Source organism: Lutra lutra, chromosome 12, assembly GCF_902655055.1.
Source record: "Lutra lutra chromosome 12, mLutLut1.2, whole genome shotgun sequence".
Classification (NCBI taxonomy): Eukaryota; Metazoa; Chordata; class Mammalia; order Carnivora; family Mustelidae; genus Lutra; species Lutra lutra.
Genome location: NC_062289.1, coordinates 30,153,866 through 30,176,312, shown reverse-complemented (window position 1 = coordinate 30,176,312; position 22,447 = coordinate 30,153,866). Strand labels below are relative to the sequence as shown.

Here is a 22,447-nt window from a genome sequence, read left to right as displayed (position 1 = left end):
TTCTCCATAATCCTCAGGTCTCAGGGCCCTGACCTCGCTTTTCTAAGCTACAGGACAGCTCCTTTAGAAACTGCTGCAGAATAATTAATAATGACTTGTAACTCTTTATTATGTCTCCACTCCTATGAATAACTGCTTATTATCGTAAAATGGAAACTTTATTTCAAAGGACTGAGTACTTCATGGAGTGTGTAAGTAACTAAAGTTAACATCTAAGGGGGCTGAGGAAATAAACTCTGGTTTCCTCTCACCTCATTTTCTTTACACACATTTGGATAAATAACATTAGTATATTTACTAAAAGGATAAGTCAGTGAATGAACCAGCAAAAACAAAACCCAGCAAAAAAAAAAAAAAAAAACAAAATGTTACACAAACCTATGTGATGTTTAAAAATTGTACTTTTTCACCCAAGGTGGGGGCTTGAAAGTAAGGAGTGGTCTGGTGGTGGTGACAGCTAAAGGGAAAATAAAAGGTCTGCAGCTGAGTCGAAAACAGTTCTGTGACAATACTTTGGGGATATATGCATCAAATTCTATGTCAAATATTCTCCTCTCCTCTTGGTCAGCCTGTTGAAAACACAGGACCACAGCCTCCATATGGACACATCTGGTGGATTTCTGTAGTGGGAGCCAGGAGCTAGCACTTTCCACATACAGGTGATCTAGGATCACCCTTTAAAAAATACTAGAAATGCGATTACTTCTTTGAACAACAGATGGCAGTAAAGCCAAAAGAAAGATACGATATCTTGTAGCCTCAGAATTGTTACAAAACATAGGGGAACCTTGACTTCCGCATGGCCACACTTTTGAATATAAAAGCTTCTTTGAAAGGTTATTGGTTCAAAACATAATTCTTACTACACAGAACAATATCAGATTCTTTTACCTGATGATAACTTTTGTTTAGTAATTTAAATTTTAAAAAACTCCTTTTAAAAATACATATCATTAGAAGAGTAAATGAAACAAGATGGGATTGGGAGGGAGACAAACCATAAATGACTCTTAATCTCACAAAACAAACTGAGAGTTGATGGGGGGAGGGCGTTGGGAGAAGGGGGGTGGGGTTATGGACATTGGGGAGGGTATGTGCTATGTATGGTGAGTGCTGTGAAGTGTGTAAACCTGGCGATTCACAGACCTGTACCCCTGGGGATAAAAATATATTATATGTTTATATAAAATAAAATTAAAAAAAAATACATATCATTGAATTGTTCCCCTCTTCCATGAAGAATTTATTTACTCTACCCACTGAACTCAAAACTGATATTTGATTTGGGCAGGTGTATTAAAATAATAATAATGATGTGTGTGTGTGTGCATATTTCATTATTTTATCTATTCAACAAATAGCTCTTAAGCGATTTAGCTTAAGCTAAATAAATAAAATTAATAAATAAAATTAATAGCTCTTAAGCTATTAAGCAATGTGTTCCCAGACAGACTGTGAGAAAATAAGGCTCACATAATTCTGAGGGATATAAATAAGTCCAGAGATAGATAAGGATGAGGCATTTAATAAATTAGGTAATGGGAATAATAACATGATACCAGTTTCTTTTTGGAGAATTAAAGATGTTTCTCTGCATGAGGTGACATGAGGGTTGAGGCCTAATTTCCAAAAAGAGAAAGCCAAACAAAGGAGTTGGAGAGAGATAGGATGCAGGAGTATTCTCTGCAGAGAAGGAGCCCCATTATGCTAAAATCTCCAAAACAAGAAACAGTGCAGTGACTTTAGAAAATCTCAGTTAATTTAGTATGGTTGAAGCAAAGATTTAGGTTGGATATAAAAGAAATTTAGTCTAAATATTGAGACCAAACCCTGAAAGGTCTTAAATGCACAACTCAGAAATTTAAAAGTACTGCAAAGAAAGTTGGGTGTGTGTGGGGGGGGTACAGCTGGGTGACTCAGTGGGTTAAATATCTGACCCTTGTTTTCTGCTCAGGTCATGAATTCAGGATCATGGGCACAGAGTCTGCTGAAGATTCTCTTTCTTTCCTCTCCCTCTGCCCTACCTTCCCACTCCCTGTGCTGCTTGGTCTCTCTTTCTTTCTCAAATAAATAAATAAAATCTTTTGCTTGTTTAATGAAGGTTATTATGGGGGATTAAGGGAACAAAAAAAAAGTTCAGTCACATCAATTATATTATTTGCTCTTCATTAAAAATGTAAGGTGGTCACAAAAGAGTTCTCAAATAGATTTCTTAGAGGGAGAAGAAAACCATCAGGAACATTAAGTGATTTTCTGCAAGATCATGCAGCTCTGTTAGAAAGGGCCAGGACTTCAGGGCCCTCTGTAAGCAAGGAATAGCCTTGGAGCTAACTGTGCTTGGACTGAAAGCCATAAACACCTCCATGACCCACCGAGCACCCACTTTGTGTCAGTCAAAGACTAAGTATTTTACATGAAGTATCTCTAATCCACACCAAAAATCCAACACAGCTATTAAGACCATCAAACAAATAAGGATATTAAGGCTCTGGAATTCTGAAAAGTGCAAAAAGTTGTAAAGAATGGAAGGATTGAGAGAATGCAAACATTATTGGCCTTAAGTTTAGATATATTTCCTCTTCAGCTGAGTCAAGAAAAATAAAATAATGTCTGTTCTGTTCTGTCAAAGCACCTAGTGTTCAGGTGCTTTGTGGCTGGGAAAGCACTGTGTTTATAAGGACTATATAAAAATGACAGAGAATTAAGTGTTCCTCTGGATTTAAAGCTTTCCTATACCTTGAAGTGACCTTATATTCAGACTGAAACATTCTCATTTCATACTCCTAAACAGCTCATATGAAGGTTCATATTAATATTCATACTTTACAGATGAGGAAATTGAGATCCAGAGAGGTTAAGTGACTTGTACCTACACAGCTAATAAATGTCAGTCAGACAAAACCAATTGTAAGACAGAAAGAATAAAGTGTTATTAATCCAATTTAACAGATAGCATATAAATATAACAAAAGAAGATTCTTTATCTTTGTAATGAAATTTTATTTTCTGGTTATAAAGTAATATATGTTCATTACTGAAATTTGAAAAGAAAGTGGAATTTTTACAGTCAAAACAACTAAATACTAAAGCTATAATATGAAAGGAAAATGTGTAGAGAGAATATGATGGACATTTAACCAATATTCTATCCTCCCAAACTTTCACAAAAAAAATACCCCATCAACACAGGGAAATAGTAGCAAATTAACAATGTATCTAGTGGAGTTGTAATTAAAGCATCATCCTGCAAATACAGAATATATCTTTTCTAAAAATCCACAGAAAATACCATAAGCATTAAAATATTCTGAGTTATGTTGTCCAAGTTGCAATGAAACTTCAAGACTATAAATAAAATAAGAATAATCATCATCTGAATTAGAGAATAATGAAAATGAGAACAGTAAACCAAACCTGCACTGGGAGGGAAATTCATTGCTTTAAATGTCCTTTTTAAATTATTATTATGAAAATAGAAAACATAGGAAACATTCATTTTGAATTAATGACCTTCTACATATCACATGCCTGGAAAATATCAGAGAATGGTATTAGGAAAATGACAGAATTATCATAAGCATCTCAATCATATTTGTGTGATATATTAGAATTTCTTTGGTGACAAGTGACAGTAACTCAGCTCAAAGTAGATTAAGTGTGTGGAATTTTTTTTTCAATCAATTTTGAGAGCTAATAGATATGATCAGAAATAAAGGAATCAGGGATTTTGGGGACCACAAAGACCTAAAGCATGTACTTGATGCTTCCAGCTCTCTCCCCTCCTCGCTCTCACTTTTACATCTTCTTTTCATTTCTTCTTGTGACTGCAGCAGAATGGCCATAGAAAGCTGTAGATTCTTAGATCTGTAGATTTGTGACTTGAGAAGTAGTGAGTTTTTCTCATAAACTAGAATTAGAACAAGCCCATGGAAGAATTTCTAAGTCTTACTTGAGTCACTTAGCCATTAAAAAAGGAGATATACTTCTGTCCTTCAGACAAGGGTAAGTTTTCAAAAAAATACTGGGAAGATCATTCTGGAAAGCCCAAACCAAAAGATTATATGAACTTCCCAGAAAATGAAGCTGAGTGATAGAAAATGTAAGATTCCAGAAGCAGAAGCCAAGTTCCAATCCTTAGCTTGAACTGGAGGGGATGTTGTGTTGAGACAAAGAAAAGTACCAAAACCTCTCATGAAAATAGGAGAAAGTAAATAAAAATATGAAATAAAAATAGAAGTAAAAATAGAAAATAAAAATATAGGATATATTCTCGATAGACATATATACACATACATACATGTACATATATAGAAAACCAGTAAACAATGAGTTTAATAAATAATGAAATAAGTGATCCTTTGTAATAGCTGTTTAATAAATTAATTAACCTGAGATAACACAATCTGAAAGAACTAAATACATCCAGAGGAAGAGATCAAAAAACAATTATTTCTCAAAAAGCTAGAAAACTTCAAGATGGGTAACTATCAACATGATACTGATACCATATACATGCAGAGTTGCTCTAGGCTTCATTTAAAGATCTGAGGCTTCAAATAATAGCCCAGATTTCACTGTCTCCTTTCATCTGTCTCTACCCTCCCTCTGAACTTATTACAAATGATTCCACTTAAATTTAACTAAGAAGCTCCCAAGGATGTCTCATGTGACTTTCTATCTAACCTAGGTCTAGTAAATTGCCCAGCTAGTAACTGCGTGGCATTAGCTATTTCTTTCCTTTTCTGTTCTTCTGTTGTTGTTGAGAACTGAGAGGTCCATTGGACTTTACTGTCTCCTAGCAGGGACTGGAGTCTCTCTCTGGACATCTTCCAGATGTCCCTGTGTCATCCAGGAATTACCTTCTGCCAGAGCCCAAAGAAGCTACAAATTCAGAAGATAAAAGCTGAATGTTTTCCTTTTTTGAAAGAACATGCTTATAAAAGACACCAAAGTAGTGTTCATATCCTAATGTCTTACAGACTTTATGAAATAAAACATCTCTTTCAACTTTTCAGTCTTCTTATTCATCATAATACTCACACATAAATTCAGATGGGATCTGGACAGTGGAATAAATCTAAAGGACAGATAATGTGCTTTCCTCCAAGGTGACTCTCCTCTTTGTCAACCAACACAAGACATCTCCTGATTTCAATTGAGGTGAGTTCACTTTTATTTGCTCCTATTGCCTCTGGAATGATTGTCTCTCAGATGCATGCTAAGTGTAAATTTTCTGCATAACACTAACCTGGACTTGACTCTAGGTATTCTGATATTTGATTAATTTCTCCAGGCACTGGTAACAATCATGGATAGTCTATTTTAAAAAGATAAACAAACCAGAGACAGACAAACAAAACTATGTGCAACTAGAGAAAACTGGATCATCATGAATTGGACTAGCTCTGTTTCTGACCCTTCTCCATTTTAGTACTCTTATTCTCATCGAAACTTTCCTTGGTTTAATATTGTCCCAAGTCTCCAAATGAAACTATCACTTGCAGTCTAAAACAACACAATACATCACTATTCTAATTCTATTCTTTTTTTTTTTTTTTTTTTTTTTTTTTTTTTTTTTTTTTTTTTTTGCCAGAGAGAGAGAGGGAGAGAGAGCAAGCACAGGCAGACAGAATGGCAGGCAGAGGCAGAGGGAGAAGCAGGCTCCCTGATGAGCAAGGAGCCCGATGTGGGACTCGATCCCAGGACGCTGGGATCATGACCTGAGCTGAAGGCAGCTGCTTAACCAACTGAGCCACCCAGGCGTCCCTAATTCTATTCTGTCTCATTTGCTTTCTCAGTTGGTTCCTGTATGTTGGTCATCTGAGTAGACAATGAACACTGAACAGGCAGGAAACATGTCTTACATGATTGTGACCTCAAATTGCCTAATATGGAGTTGCATATGGAGTAGTAAGCGCTTGTTTCCTTTCATATCTAACTTACACGTTGAGCCAGTCTTTCCCCTTTGCCAGGATTGGATATTGAAATTATTAATGTAAAAATCAATTTGTATTTGAAATTCCTCAAATCATATTTCTATTTTATTACCATGTAATTCTCTGAATATGGTAGAAAAATCTCTGTCTGTTAATGAATTCTGTTTCAAATGCTCTCATTATAAAACTTTCAAATCTCATTAACTAAACCAGGCATTAAAAATACAAGGATAATAGAATAAAATGGGAAACTGTTGATATGATTAGATTTGCGTAACTTTCTTCTTTTACTGTGGGGAGAAAAGAATACGTACTGAGTAAATGATAATTTAAGCATAGGAAACATACTTTATAAAGTGCAAGGAACACACTTCTCTACATGTTCTGGAAGTATCAACAATTTTCTCAGCCAGTTGCAACATAGCTAGAATTATGGATAGAAGAATAAAAATGTGGTGTATCTTAATAAGCCCATGCTGATATAAGCATTTTTGTAATGTGTATTTTCAATAGTGATATAGAATGAAAATATGCACCTCATAAAGATACCCTCTACTAATTTCAATCATCATGTACAGTTGTCCAAGCCTTTATTCAGCTATACTTACTGGAAATTTAAACTTAAGTTTACTGACTGTTATTTATTCTAGATACCTCAGCACACTTTTCTGGAAATGTAGGAAAGAAATAACAATTAAGCAAGTAATACAGATTTCTAAAAAGTTTTGGACTTTTAGAAGTACTTTTCTTCTCTTTTAGTCACATACTATACTTCCTGGAGGCAGAAAGGAAACAAAACAAAACAATACAAGACGGATCTGGCATTTTTAAATCCATTAGAGAATCATAAAATGTTAAGAGCTGGAAGCAATCATCAGATCATTCTAGACCTACCTACTATATAATCGAGAGTAAAGGAAGCATAGAGATTTATGTACTCAAATCTGCTGCTAATTGAAGGCAGAATAATCAGTCCCTGGCACACACAGTTACATGCTTTCTAACACTCCCCAGAAGCTGAATGTTCAATAAAATAATTAATCCAACCCTTAATATGCACTCTTTTTCCCTCCTATTTTCTGTTACCATATTCCAGTAGGGCCTATATCTCTCAGCCCCTAAATTAACTTCTATTTGTGCTTTTTCTGCCACTTCTTAGTGTTCCTATGGTAAGAACTTAGGTTTGAGAAGGAGCCCAAGGCGACCTAACACCTATACTCATCCTGCCACAAAGATACCACAAAAATATCCATGAGATCTTGACCTACTCACTGTACTTTTGGGGTGTAATTTTTTTTAAAACATACACACACACGGAGAGAAAAATCAGGGAGAGGGATGTAGGTTCAACTTTTACTATTCAAAATGTAGCCCTAGGACCAGCAGCATTGGCAATACCTTGGAGCTTGTCAGAAATGGAGAATCTCAGGCTTCACCCCAGGCTACTGAATTGGGATCTGCATTTTAACAAAATATTCAGGTGATTCATGTACACACTAAAGTCTGAGAAGTGCTGAGGGAATTTTAAAAAATGTCTTTCTTCCTGTTCCATATCATTTATGCTTTTCTGTAGAGGGATGATTCTACCACATCAGTTTTTTCCCTTGTGAAAAGTTACTAATGGTGATATACAGAGGCAGGGAAGTTTTTCCAGAGCCTTTTCCATCAAATTCCCTTTTCTCCCTCCATGTTGTCATGGCTTTAAAGCAGACCTTTCTCCCATTCCAGTTCCATTTCTGTCCATATAATGAAGTACCACTTTCTGTTAGCTTTGTCTGCATGATCTCATCCAGCTGGGGGATCTTCCTGCCAGGCCAGCAAAGGACCAATCACATCATCGCTTTTGAGGACAGCACCCTGGGATGGTAAGTGACTGGGCAAAGGTTACCTGGCAAATGGTAGGTGGAAATTAAAATCTAGGGAGATGGCTTACCACCTGGTGAGGTCCTGAGACCATTAGAGCAGTTTGGGCATAATGCTGCTCTCATCTGTATTATATTTCACGCACATTTCCTGCCCTGCAGCCATTGTTACCATTGTAATTACAGACTCATATTCAGCTGCCTTGAGAATGCTGATGGTTGTAAAAGAGAACACTTGCCACAGTGGGTGGGAAGGGCTGGGCAAATTGCAAAGCTCCTATTGTGTAAGACTGGAAATCTGTGATTTTGGCTGACTCCTCACCGCAAAGAAAGACTACACATGTACACTGTGCCCCCATCAACCCTTCTTTGCTTAATTTTGTCATAAAAAGGTTAAGCAGAAACAAGCAGGCAGAAGATGCTGAAGATCCAAAAGGAAAGCAAGCAGAAAACTATTTCTGGATTAAGAATAACAGACTATATCGGTCAAGACTAATACCTAAAATTAGAAAAATGTTGCCTTACGTGTCCTGACACAAAGCCTATTTTTAAGGAGGCTGTCTGCCCCCAATACCACTATCACTCAACCTGAAACTGGACTACAGGCATTCATTCCCGTGAATCAAGGAATCATTTACTGTTTAAGGGTTCTTAAAAAAAAAAAATTCATTTTAAAACTGGGTTTTGTTTGATGCAATCTTTTTCTTCTAAGAAGAAACATACAAGAAAAAAAAAATAATGGCTGAAAGGATAAGATACCCCCTGTCACTGGACCAGAAGAGCCCTCACCAATCAATCAGTGTTCTTCTTCCCACTGAGTCTGAACAAAGATCTAGATGCATAATATTTCTTAACACAGGAAAGCAGGCAGAAAGAGCTACCAGCAGATTAGAGGTAATGCGATAAGACTTAGAACTCCTTCTTGATTTAAAGAAACATTAATTTTTCAGAAGTTAAAGTTTCTGAATTGGGTAATGGCATTAAATTGAGTTATGTAGTGTCTCTCCTATCCTCCCCTGCTACTTTGCCACACCTACACTCATCCAAACTTCAGTTAACTTAATAGCCTATTAAAAAGAAAGGAAAGAAAAGGAAATAACGGATTTTCTTTTTCCCTACATTAGTGCCTTGGAAAAAAGAGTTTTTTGTTGTTGTTTGCTTGTTTTTAAGATAAACTTCAACTAATATAAAATGGTTCAGTCACTTTAGAAAAGAGTTTCGCAGTTTCTTAACAAGTTAAATATAAATTCACTATGTAACCCAGCAATTCCACTCCTAGATATTACCCAAATGAAATCATTTTTTCAAACAAAAACTTTCATGTTAATGTTCATGGTAGCATTATTCATAATAGCCAATAAATGGAAACTACCTATATATCCATCCACTGGAGAATGATTAGGAAAAGTGTGGCACATCCTCCACACCTAGATGCTATACAACAATAAAAAGAAATGAGCCATTGATGAGTGTTACCACAAGGATGAACCTCAAAAACATTATGTTAAGTGAAAGAAACCAGGCACAGAGACCACATACTGCACAGTTTCATTTATCTGAAATATACAGAAAAGGCAAATCTATAGAGACAAAAAGTAGGTTAGTGGTTGCCTAGGGCTGAGGATAGAAATGGGGATTAACTGTAAAAGAGCATAGGAGATTCTAGTGGGATGACAAAAATATTTTAAAATTATGGTTATGGTTGCATAACTTAGTAGTTTTACTAAAATTCAAATGGGTGGCTTTATGAAATGCAAATTATATCTCAATAGAGTTGTTAAAAACATTTCAGCTGACAAGGACAGGGAAGTAACAAAGCATTAAGTGAAAAGGGAGAAGTTAAAGAGTAGGAAGAATGGGGAGTGTATATTGACAGCCATAACTAGCAGCAGACCAAATTTATTTTCTTCTCGATGGAGCTACTGTAGTCAAGAGTACTTGCCTTATTTTAGAAGGAGGGATATCCATGTGACAGTGCTAACAAAGACCTGAGTTAGGAGAGTGACACAATAAGGTATGTCCTCTGCTGGTCTCTCACAGCTGCCAGTCATGCATGAGTCACTCCCAGGCCTAGGTCATGTTAGCCTTCCTCATGGATTCTCAAACATGACATCAGATTTCTTAAAAAATGTTTTTCCTCTGTAATGCTCTCTCTCATCTTTTCTATCATTCCATCACTTCAAGACCATAGAATCCTTATTCACTTGAACGAAACCTTCCTTAGAAACAATCAAATACAGGGGACTGGGGAGACACCTGAGTTTGAATCTAGAAGCAAAAGGTTTTGAGAATTCCATAAGAAAACAGCATGAGTGCCTTGTAGCTATGGGAAGAATAAATGGGAGAGGGTAAATGTCATCTTGATGACTTGGATGAGGAACTCTGCCACTTGTGCTACTGTAGTGGAATAGAAAAAAATATAGATTTCGAAGTAGTATTAGGGATTTTAAAATGGTTAAAATGGTTTAAAATGGTTTAAATCCAGTAGATATGAGAGAAACCCGTACAACTGGTTAGAATGGGGGTACTATTAATTGTGAATGAAAACATGCAGGGTTACCAGTTGTTAAGGAAAAAGATTATGGGGTCACATTTTCACACTGAGACAATAAGCCAGTAGAAATTCTCGGAAGACAGTTTGTAAATAAATATGTCTAGAATTATAAGGAGAATTGCTGGTCTAGAAATTTAAATTTGAGAGTTAACAATATATAAAAGGAAAGTTGAAGGCATGTGGTGCCACGAAAAACATGACCAGGAGAGAAAATCTGGGAGAAGTGATTAGTTATGTCTGAACTTTGTGCCAGTCTAAGGGAAAAAACAAAAACAAAAAAACAAAACTAAGAGAAAGTAGTCAAAGAATTAGGAGGATGAAAGGAGGATATGGTGATATGGATGGCATGTCAAAAAAGGAGTGGCTTGCATTGTTGAATACTGCTGAGAGAGGCTGAAAACTGGGCAATGCATTTTTTTTTTTTAAGATTTTTATTTATTTATTTAACAGAGAGACATCACAAGTAGGCAGAGAGGCAGGCTGAGAGGGGAGGAAGCAGGCTAGCAGGCTCCCTGCTGAGCAGAGAGCCCAATGCGGAGCTGGATCTCAGGACCCTGGGATCATGACCTGAGCCGAAGGCAGAGGCTTTAACTCACTGAGCCACCCAGGCGCCCCTGGGCAATGCATTTAATAACAAGGAGGTTATTGGAGATAGCAGAGCCATTTTTGTCTAAGTACTGGGAGAATATGGATTGGAGAGGAAGAAGAACTGCATGATGAGTGGACAAGTTGAGAAACATGGGTGAATAACTCCAGAGAAAATGGACTACAAAGGGATATTCAGAAGCAATGGTAGGGCTGGAGGAAGGAGTGTGGTCCGACCAGTTAAGACTTTATTCTACCCCTGAAACAAATAATACATTATATGTTAAATAAATAAACATTTTTTAAAAAGACTATTCTATATGGAAGTGATTGGCATATTCTTAAGAGCTAGTGGGCAGACAGGAATAGATACAATTAATAGTGTAAGGCAAGATGTGGTAAGTTTTGTAATGAAATTGAAAATACTCAATTTAGATAGGAGAATGGTCACCTCCTTTTTCGATATAAATGAGAGCAGGAAAAGTCATATTTGGAAATCTGGTCTGCAGAAAATCATTGGAACTCCTGTCTGATGGGATCTGTTTTCTCTGTGAAGGAGAATGGTTAAGGTTTGAATTAGGCACTGGGTAAGAAGGGAGAGTGAACTGGCAAAAGAATGGTCATGTGTTTGTGGAGCACTGTTGACAGCCAAGTTGAGAGTGGCAATCATGATTTATTGGCAGTACAAATCTGTCTCATTGTATGATTTTTCCCTAGCATCACTGAACTGTTCTGGTACAAATCCGAGAAAGTGAAGAGCCAGCTGCCTCTGGAGTTAGGATTTTGCCATTTGATTCTGATGTAAGATCACCAGGGTCTGAAAGTTTTCTGAAACAATGATAATCTTTCAGAACCAGCTTTGGGTTAAGAGTAACTTATCTCGTTTTGCTTAATAGAAAGGGTTTATGGGTGCCAGCACTCTGAGGTTCAAGGGTGCCTCTGTACTTCCTGGTATTCCATCTCTGTGTGCCACTGACACTCCTTCCTGATCCAGGTGTTCTAACATGGCCACTTCCCTTGGTCTTGCTTTCAGCAAAGAATAGGTTATATGCATTAAGCTAAGGCTTCAAAGCCTAAGAATGACTCTATGTGTACTTGTGTTTGAATGGAGCAGGATTCCTTAATGCTTTTATGGAAAGGGATCAGTGATGATGAACACAAATATCAGAATGGGAACTTCCCTATGTAATGGGGACTATCACATAGACCATCTTGGGGACGCTTAATCACTTAACGGCATTGCATATGGCACCCATCTCTCGGGTTGCCCGTGAATGATTCTATAGTTGCCTCATAAAATGACACAAAAGAGAGGTTCTAAAATATTTAGAATGAGGGGCGCCTGGGTGGCTCAGTGGGTTAAAGCCTCTGCCTTCGGCTTGGGTCGTGATCCCAGGGTCCTGGGATCGAGCCCCGCATCGGGCTCTCTGCTCAGCGGGGAGCCCGCTTCCTCCTCTCTCTCTGCCTGCCTCTCTGCCTACTTGTGATTTCTGTCTGTCAAATAAATAAATCTAAAATAAATAAATAAATAAATAAAAATAAAATAAAATATTTAGAATGAATAACTTTTGTTACAAAACTCCCTGAATGAAGAAAAGAAACAATGATTTAGTAATAGGTAGCTATATCACACTTTATTTCCTCTTCTGGCCTGAAATTCTTTCAAACCAATATTTTGTATACATTTAAGAGGGGAAAATAGTGTGGCAAAACAATATATCAAAGTAGCAATAGATTTTAGATTTCACTGCACCCAGTCTTTCTCCTAATGCAAGTATCAAGCATCTTCAGCAGAAAGTTTTGTAAAAACTACTTCAACATTTCCCTTACTTCTTAAGACTATAAGGAGAAATTTAGGACTCTGAAATAAATGAAAGAGATTACTAAACATCCTTTCACTGGAATGATGGAGCCCCTCTGAACTGACTGACTTGATAAGTGTCTTTGTCTTTGATAAGACTATATTTTACAACCATATTGAGGAAAAGGTACAGAAAACTTAGATAAGCAAATACATTTTGTCCAATGGAGGTTTAATTAGCTCTCCTATCCAATGTGAAAAAAGCCAGGTTTGCATTCATTTACAAATTCATTTCAATATTCCTGGTCTATAAATTGTGTTCTATGGATTCTCCTTCAATTGGCTGTAACATTGGGGTGTGTATGTGTATGTGTTTCTCTCCTTTAACTAATGGGTTAAATGAAAACTTTGACGTGTCATTTTACACATGTATGAAAGTCATAATTTTACCTTTTTCAAAAACTGACTTTTAACAAAAGTCAGAACATTCCATTTTGGAACATCTCAACAACTATTAAAATCAAAAGGAGGCGCGCCTGGGTGGCTCAGTGGGTTAAAGCCTCTGCCTTCAGCTCAGGTCATGATCTCAGGGTCCTGGGATCAAGCCCCATATCGGGCTCTCTGCTTTAGCGGGGAGCCTGCTTCCCCCTCTCTCTCTCTCTGCCTGCCTCTCTCCCGACTTGTGATTTCTTTCTTTAAATAAATAAATAAAATCTTTAAAAAAAATCAAAAAGAAATGGAAACTTTCCCTCTAAAATCCTGGGTTTGTTAGTTTTTTGTTTTGTTTTGTTTTTTAAGTGTATCATTCATCTCCAAGTCACTTGGGCTTTAGCCATTTTTTGGTTTCTCTTGAAACTCTTATCATCCATATATCCAGTTCTAATTACTAAATTCAAGTGACTCTATCTTTAACAAAATCATAATCCCTTTGACCTGATACTTTGCATACATCTAAGAAGAGCAAATAGTATCAAATATTTTAATAGTATGAGAGTAGAATGATATCTCCCATAGCTTTTAGGATATCTGTGGATTTTAATTGTCCATGGATTGGTTAAAAGCATTAATGGATAATTTAATTAAAAAGAGAAGTTAATAAATCAAGATAAAGCCTAGCCACAAAATGAACAGTTTTCAGGAAATCAAGCACTGAAAATTGGATAAAACTAATTAGGACCCAGGGCTGAACCATCATGTTTGGGTTCTACTCAGGTCTTCTGACACTCTGCTCAACATTTAAAGATCTTAGAAACAGAATAAATTTAACCAACTTAGATTAACCAAACAGAACAAATTCAACCAACCAATTTAACCTTGGTTGGGAAAAAAAGACCCTTGATTTGCATTATATCCCTGTTAATTTATGTACACTGAGTAATTCTCTAAAGGAAATCAGTATGTGGTTGGAACAGGTTAGGAGATACGGAGTAACCAAAAAGAAAAATCAAAGACAATCAGAATTATCATACCCTATCTAATCTTCCATCTTATTCCTCATCACACTTTTGGCAACTCTAAACTGCACCCAAGTTGTCTCTGATACATGATCCCTGTTATTTGGGCTACATATTTTTGCCCACAATAGCCATTTTATTTGTAATGCACTTTCCCCAATGATTTTATGTTTAAATTCTATCCATTCCTTAACATTTACCCTAAGTTCCTTCTCTTCAATGAACATTTCTTCATCTGAAATACCTTTATAAAAATCCTATTGTAAATATTTGCATACATATACTATCATTTTTTTTAATGTACTCTCCAGCTGCACAGGGATTGGGACTTAATCATTTTTCCTTCCCTAAGTTTAAAATGCAGTACGTATGAAACAAATAATTGCCAAATATCTGAATACAGCAATAAACAAGCATTCACTAACATTATTCTACTAATTAGGCAAAGAAGTAAAAGGAGTATCCTATTTTTGTTTTATATTTAAAAGGATGGTATGTTCTTGTTTAATCCATTCTGTCCTCCCTTTTAGTACAAGACATTATGTCCAGCAATTAAGCAGTGAGCGACAATGAGTGAGATGTTTTTCTGTGCCATGCAGATGCAATTGCCAACAATAAGAATTAGCATTTTCCTTCCACCGGAGCCCTCAGCAGCTGCAGAGTGACTCACTGACTGGCATGTGGCAATGATTACATTATCTGGTGATAAGGGGGTCACAATTAAATAATGCCCTTTGCCAGTGTGTGTGTTGCAACTCCAACCCAGATGAGCAATCCTCCCCTTTCCCACTGAGCTAATGCAGATCTTGGAAATAATGGAAGACAGAGACTTCTGCCACCCTCTATCATTCCAGCAAGGTTCTGCTCTATAATAGGTAGTAGTAATTCAGTTGTAATTAAGCAAGGCCTGATATATTATTTCCTAATGAACCCAAGTGAAGTCATCTCCCACTTTTTCCCCATGCCTCTAATTAGGCAATAAGGACTATATCACAAGCAATAAAGATCACTTTGCTGGGCTAGTGATAAGGGATCAGAGAGCACACAGGGAGGCTCCAATGGCCCAGAGTGAAAGGCAGGTAGGCAGCAGTTCTAATGGAATATCCTCCATTCTTCTTGCCATCTGCTCCCAAATTACCTAGGTGGCAAGCACTGATGAGGAACAAATTAAACTGAAGCTAGAACAAGAAGCTTGAAACCATCAGTCAGAAGTCCAGCAATTTAAATCAGAGCTTTATGTGTGTTGGTTCATTGTATAATTATTCTGGTACTTTATGCATTTCTAAGATTTTTATGACTACTCTCTTTTTTATCTACTCTTTTATATCTCTCTTTTATATCTATTCTCAGGAAAATCAAGGGAATTACAATAAAGGGTTTTCATTTTTCCTGTCTTAGGCACAAAGAGATCAGGATTCCAAGCCTTAAAGTGGAATACTCAGTGTAGGAAAGTTACATTGTGCAGCATAGCATTCACAGATGTCTACAAATGAACCCTTCTATCAAGTTCACTCCAAAGTTGTTTTGACTGTATTTGCTTTCCTGTGATATCAACCAGGAGGAATGCTCTCCTTGCTTTCTCATAGATTCTTTGGTGAGGAAAATAGCAGCTTTCTTTACCTACCTTCAGTTCATCTAAGGCAGTGGTAGACAAACAAGGCTTCAAGTTCTTCATCTGTTTTTCGTAATATATGTGAAAAACTAGGCACTGTCTATAGTATGCCCTTCTGATCTGGATTCTAGGGGAGTTGTTTTACAATGTTAGGTTATAAGTTAACTGAGAACAAAGCAAAAGTAATTTGTGCCTATAGACATGGAAATAAGTACTGCCTAGTGGGGGGGACAACCCATTTTCCCTCCTGTGGAAATACCAGTTTTCCCTCCATTTATACATTCATGGCAATATTTTGATCTTTATGTGTCCATTCTTTGACCTTTTTGTATTGGTTGTAATATCTGTTTGGTTTCCTCATGTGAGTAAAAAATCTTTAACCCATATTTATTTTGTATCTGTATAAGAGAGTCATTATCATACTCATTTTTATAATTTTCTCTTAATAAGAGTTTTACATATTACTTTTATACAACAATAGCAGAGCTGAGTATTCACAATAAAGACCGTATGGCCCATAAGCAAAACATTTTTACTATCTGACCCTTCACATAAAAAGTTGCAGATTCTCATTTAAAACAGATATTTAGCCAAGCCTCACATATCTGAGGGAGCCACTTTTACACTTTTTTCCCCTGCATGTTCAGGTATCAGAAAATTGGCATAAAAGAGAACAAGTATAATAATCCACCCCCCCCTTTTTTTTTAGTAATTTAACTAAAAGAGCTATTTTGGAATATAAGATCTGGTTTTGGACTAGATGTTAAAAGACTTGCTATGATTAGCTGTGAGATGTTTAGCAAATTTTCATATTTCTGGGCTTGGGTTTTTTCTTATGTAAAATGGATGTATAATTTTTAGCCTCATTTTAATAATCTTTTTTATGTTTACCCTTTAGAGATTAACCAAGACTGAATATTTTTTGTCCTTGCTCTATTTTTTGGAGGCAAATCAGAATAAATCAGATTGGATCACTCTGTCTCGAAACAGATGGAACTTGTGTTTAGATCCTATTATAAAATGATGACACTGGGTTACAAAACCACATACTTCCAACCTGCCCCTACTTCAGAATGATTGGGCTTACAGACATCATGCAGAAAGGCAACAGTGGTATTTTGAAAATGGTGTAGCAATGGGGTCTGAGCTGGACTTCAGACATTCTGGCAAGAAAATTAAAATCTGAGTTTTATTTGCAAAACATGGCCAAAGAAATGTAGCAATTCACCATTTCAGCTTATCCATGTATGAAGCAGTGTAAATGTTACTTTATCAGCTCAGACTCTCAGATCAGAGAAGTTTATTTTGGGACCCCTCTACTGTCACCTTGACTTTCCCTTCCTCAGCTGGCAGCTCCTTCTCAAGTCCCAGTATCAGGTACTCTTACACTATATTCTAAGTGGCAACCATACCACCCTTTTCCTGAAGTTCTTTTATTCAGTCCTGTAGGAGTTGTCAGTGTTTCAATTAAAAAATCAAATTCCTGGGGCGCCTGGGTGGCTCAGCGGGTTAGAGCCTCTGCCTTTGGCTCAGGTCATGATCTCAGGGTCCTGGGATCGAGCCCCACATCGGGCTCTCTGCTCAGTAGGGAGCCTGCTTCCCTTCCTCTCTCTGCCTGCCTCTATGCCTACCTGTGATCTCTGTCTGTCAAATAAATAAATAAAATCTTTAAAAAAAAAAATCAAATTCCTCTTACCTGGCACACGCAAGCTTCATTCATCCATTCATTCACTTGAAAATTATTTACTGTCTTAGTCCATTCAGGTTGCTGTAACAAAATACTATAAACTGAGTGACTTATAAACAACAAACATACATTTTTCACAGTTTGGGAGGCTAGGAACTCCAAGACCATGATGCCAGAAGGCTGAGTGTCTGGGGAAGACCTGCTTCCTCATTAATAACCATCGTTTCACTGTAACCTCACAAGGAGGAAGAAGAGAAGGATCTCTTTGGGACTTCTTTTATAAAGCACTAATTCCACTGATGAGGGTTCTAACTAAATGATGACTGATTTCCTAGAGGCTCTACCTCCAAACATTATACATTTAGGTTTCAACATATATTTGATATATACTGAATGCACATCTATAAGCATCTGGGATACCCTGATGAGCAAAAACAAAGGTACTCATCCTTTTAGAGCTCATATTCTAATGAGGGGTATAACTATTATGCAAATAACTAAGTAAAAACAAATGTAAAGTTTCAACAGTGAAAAATTATATGTAGAAGAAATAGAAAGGTCTATGAAAACCAGAAGGGAGAAATTTCACTAAGTATAAAGGTCAGCAAGGGTTTCTTGAAGAAGGGACTCTCAAGCTGCTGGGCTCTGAAAGATCAGTAGGATATTATTATGTAATAAAGGAGAAATTTTCTGGGGAAAATCTGAGGAGCTGAGAGGTATGAATGAAGGACTATGTTTAAGATGAGTCAAAGATGTAGACTGATTCTGACCATGACAATACAGAACTTCAGAAGCCATTTAAAGGGACTTCTGCCTTATTCTGGAGAGTGATGTTACCTAAAGGGAAGGTTTCTTTGGCTGGCATATGGAGAAGAGAATAAGGAAGGCCAGAGTAGAGGAGAACAAATGAGTTGCTCATTCATTGCAGCTAGGCAGGCACAAGAACCAGCAAACACTATGTAGTGCTTGTTATGTGTCAGACATTATTCTAAGAGATCTACTTATCTTCATTCATATTCCACCATTATACAGATGAATAAATTAATGCCGAAAGAGGTTAATTTACTTTTCCAGATCACACTGCTAATAAGTGGCCGAGGAGAGAATCACACTTTGGAAGTCATGCTCCAAATTCTAAGCTCTTAAAATCTCTGCTTTGTTTCTTCTGGAAAATTTGTCGGAACTATAAAAGTTGATTTCAGCAATTTCAAAATACATACACATATAACATATAATAATATGTATACCAAAATACATATACACATATGTTCATGCATACAAATATATCACATTCAAATGTCCCATCAGACAGTCTGAAGTTACAGGTAGAACCTTATGGAGCAGGAAAATAAGGAAATCAGAGAATGCTTTAAAAATACATATTGGGGGCGCCTGGGTGGCTCAGTGCGTTAAGCCTCTGCCTTTGGCTCAGGTCATGATCTCAGGGTCCTGGGATCGAGTCCCGCATCGGGCTCTCTGCTCAGCAGGGAGCCTGCTTCCTCCTCTCTCTCTCTCTGCCTGCCTCTCTGCCTACTTGTGATCTCCGTCAAATAAATAAATAAAATCTTTAAAAAAATACATATTGAAGAGAGTAGATCAATAGTGAAACATCTTTACTGTACGGAAGAGGACCTTGGGGGTATATTTCTGACTGTCTCAATGTGAAACCTCAGCAAGCACTAAAGGCCATTGGGCCTGTAACACTTAGGAAAATCAATGCTTATTGCCTTCCACCTGGATTGGTATTTATGGTTAATCTACCCCAAGTCTCCTTTATGGGACAATGAGACCCAGGACTTACTAGCTATGAACTTAAAAAGTTCCTTAAACTCGCTAAACTTGAACTTCCTAATCTCTAAAATTAGTCAAAAGATCTACCCCGAAAAACTGTTGTGAAGCTTCAAAGAGATGATACATCTGCAAATATTTTGGTCTCTTCCTCATTGTTTATTTCTAAAATTGCCTTCATTACTGATTTCCTCCCTCCCTTTTTCTACTTATCCTTCCTCTCTCCTCTTCCTTCTGTTGTGTGTTCATTTCTTCTTTCAACTTTTTTACCAATTAATAAAGAGGAAGCAGGTGTGGATTCCTTAAATGTTTTGTTATTCTTTTCATCCAACTATTTACGTCTGTATTTCTTTATTTTTATCTACTTACCTATCAAGAGGCTGAAAAATAAAACATATAATAAATTTATATAATAAAATATATAAATTCTCATGTTAGTACTTTGACCAAAACTAACTTATTTTAAAATTAATTACTAGGATCTTGAAAGCAGATTGAGAGACATACAATACCATGTTCCTTTTTTCTTTCTGCTTAAAAAGGAGACTAAAGGTACCCAAAAGGCTTCTGTCCCTTTATTACTATGAACACACTTCTTTCAATCATATTTTGGTGTTTCACTGAAATAACACTTTTCAAAAGGCACTCTTTTTATCAAACAGGGCATATATTTCTTACTACTGAATTCCTGCTTTAGAGCTATGATATTCCAAATATGGCTTACTAAGAAGAGAATGACCAATTTACAAGCACACTGGTGCTAAGAAGTGTTGCTTTGCTAAGGATCTGTGTTTTATTTACATGAGTTCTGGCACTTCATCCTTTCCTTACTGACATAAGCACTGGCTAGGAATTGCTGCTGGGAAACCCTTTATCTTCCTGGAGCTTCACCCTTTTACCATGCATTATGAATAACTGAATTAATTATTCAAGACTGGATTTATGTTTTCACCAAGGCAAACACGCTGACCCCTTCACTAATCATCAAGTCATCTTGAAGAAAGCTTCAGCTGCTGACCTAGCCCGATGATGACCCTTGAGGTCTGAGTTTATTTTAGAAACAAGCCAAGATCCAGAGTCTATTCTGTCAGCTGAGTTGACCTTGAGCCCTGACCCTACTGCCTTGCTTTTGAAATATGCAGACTTTTCCATAGTGTGACATGAGTTCAAGAATTTGCCAAATAAAATAAAATAAAATAAAATAAGATAAAATAGAAAAGAATAGAATAGAATAGAATAGAGTAAGCCAAGAGAATTTTTGGGGGCAAAATGTAAGTTCATACAATTATTGCAACTTGCTTGCAACGGGATATTAAATTCAGTCCCAACCCAAAAATGATATGCTTAGTAAAAATTCCTGACACATCACACTAGAATTTGGAGCATGGGAAGTGATCTACTACTCCTTATATATAGCTGAACAAGTCACACCACTAGTAAATTCTCAGAAAATATATTTTCAAATCACATATTTTATAAAGCATTTTTACCTAGAATATACAAGAACTCTTGCTATTCAGTAATAAAAAATCAAATAACCCAATCAAAAATGGACAAAGGATGTGAACTCACATTTCTGCAAAGAAAGTAGACAAATAGCCAATAAAAATATACTCAACATCATTAGTCATCAAGGAAATGTGAATCAAAACCACTAGAATGCTATACTAAAAATAAAAAAAGTGCTGGTGAGGAGGTGGAAGAATTTGAACCTTCATGCCCTGATGGTGGGAATATGGAACAGTGAGGTCACTGTGGAAAACAGTCTGGCAGTTCTTCAAAGAGTTAAACACAGTTATCGTATGAACCAGCAATTCCACTCCTAGGTAAATACCCCATAAAATGAGAAAACACATGCCCTTACTAAAACTTGTACTTAAAGGTTCATAGAATTATTCATAATAGCAAAAAAAGTAGAAACAACCCAAATATGCATTAACTGATGAAAGAATAATATATCCTTTGATATATTAGATATATGATCTAATATATCTAATTGAATTTGATATATCCATACAATGCAATATTATTCAGCAAAAATAAAGGAATGAAGTAATGATATACATTTACAACATCAATGAACCTTGAAAACATTATACTAAGTTAAAGAAACCAAAGACTACATATTATATGATGCTACTTACATAAAATTGTCCAAAATAAGCAAATCTATAGAGACACAAAGTAGAATGATTGTCTAAGCCTAGGTGGTCTGGAGGAAATAGGCAATAACTACTAATGTATATGGGTTTCTTTTTGGGGTGATGATATTTTGAAATTGATCACAGTGAGGTTTGCATGGCTCTGAATACACTAAAAGTAGTTGAATGTACACTTCAGATGGGTGAATTCTTATTAAATATGAATTATATCTCAATTTTATCTTTATTACTATGGCACAAGGGATTTTTTTTTCAAGGTACGCCTGTAATTTATTTTTCAGATTCCTCTATGGGATTAGAAAGTCTTTTATGTGTCACACTGCCATGTCCCCTGCTCTTGGTCCTCCTTTCAATGTATGAATTCTTCAAGCAATTTTTTCATCTCCTAATCAAGATCATTGCAATGATCAAACAATTTCAGAACGCTGTGGTGTTTGTGGCATTCCTTAATCAAGTTAGTTAATCAAGATGTTACATTCTTCAGTGTCCAAATGTGGAAATAAGTCAGGAGGAGTCTTTAGAAGGAGGTAAAAGAACACAGCAGAACAACCCGAGTCATGGCTACACCAGGAGGGCTGGCTGTCACCAGCAAAGTCACCAGCAAAGACTCCCCATCTAAAGCCCAGCATGGGCACTGGGACCAGGTCAGCTCTGAGTGGCAAAAACTCCTGTACCCTCCACAGCTGACCTCAATTGGCTCTGGCACAGGGATCTTATAGAATACTTTCACATGCAATGTATTCTTAGATTCTTCTAATTCTTACCTCACTGTTAAGGTTTCCCTGGGCTCTCTATCTAAATATAGTAACTCCTACATTCTGTTCCTTACTTTGGTCTATTTTATTTTGCTTTAAACACTTGTCATAGTTCAAGAGATTATTCATTATAAGACATAAGAATCCAAGAGATTATTCATTATAAGACATATTCTGATATTAAAAGCTTAGATCTGGGGCACCTCTGGGTGGCTCAGTTGGTTAAGGGGCTGACTCTTGGTTTTGGCTCA

The 22,447-nt window shown here is 36.6% G+C and overlaps 1 pseudogene; it reads right to left on the bottom strand.

Moving 5' to 3' along the window:
- Positions 1 to 21,711: 21,711 nt before the first annotated feature.
- On the bottom strand, positions 21,712 to 22,070 carry LOC125081737 (COX assembly mitochondrial protein 2 homolog; annotated as a pseudogene).
- Between the last annotated feature and the right edge of the window lie 377 nt (positions 22,071 to 22,447).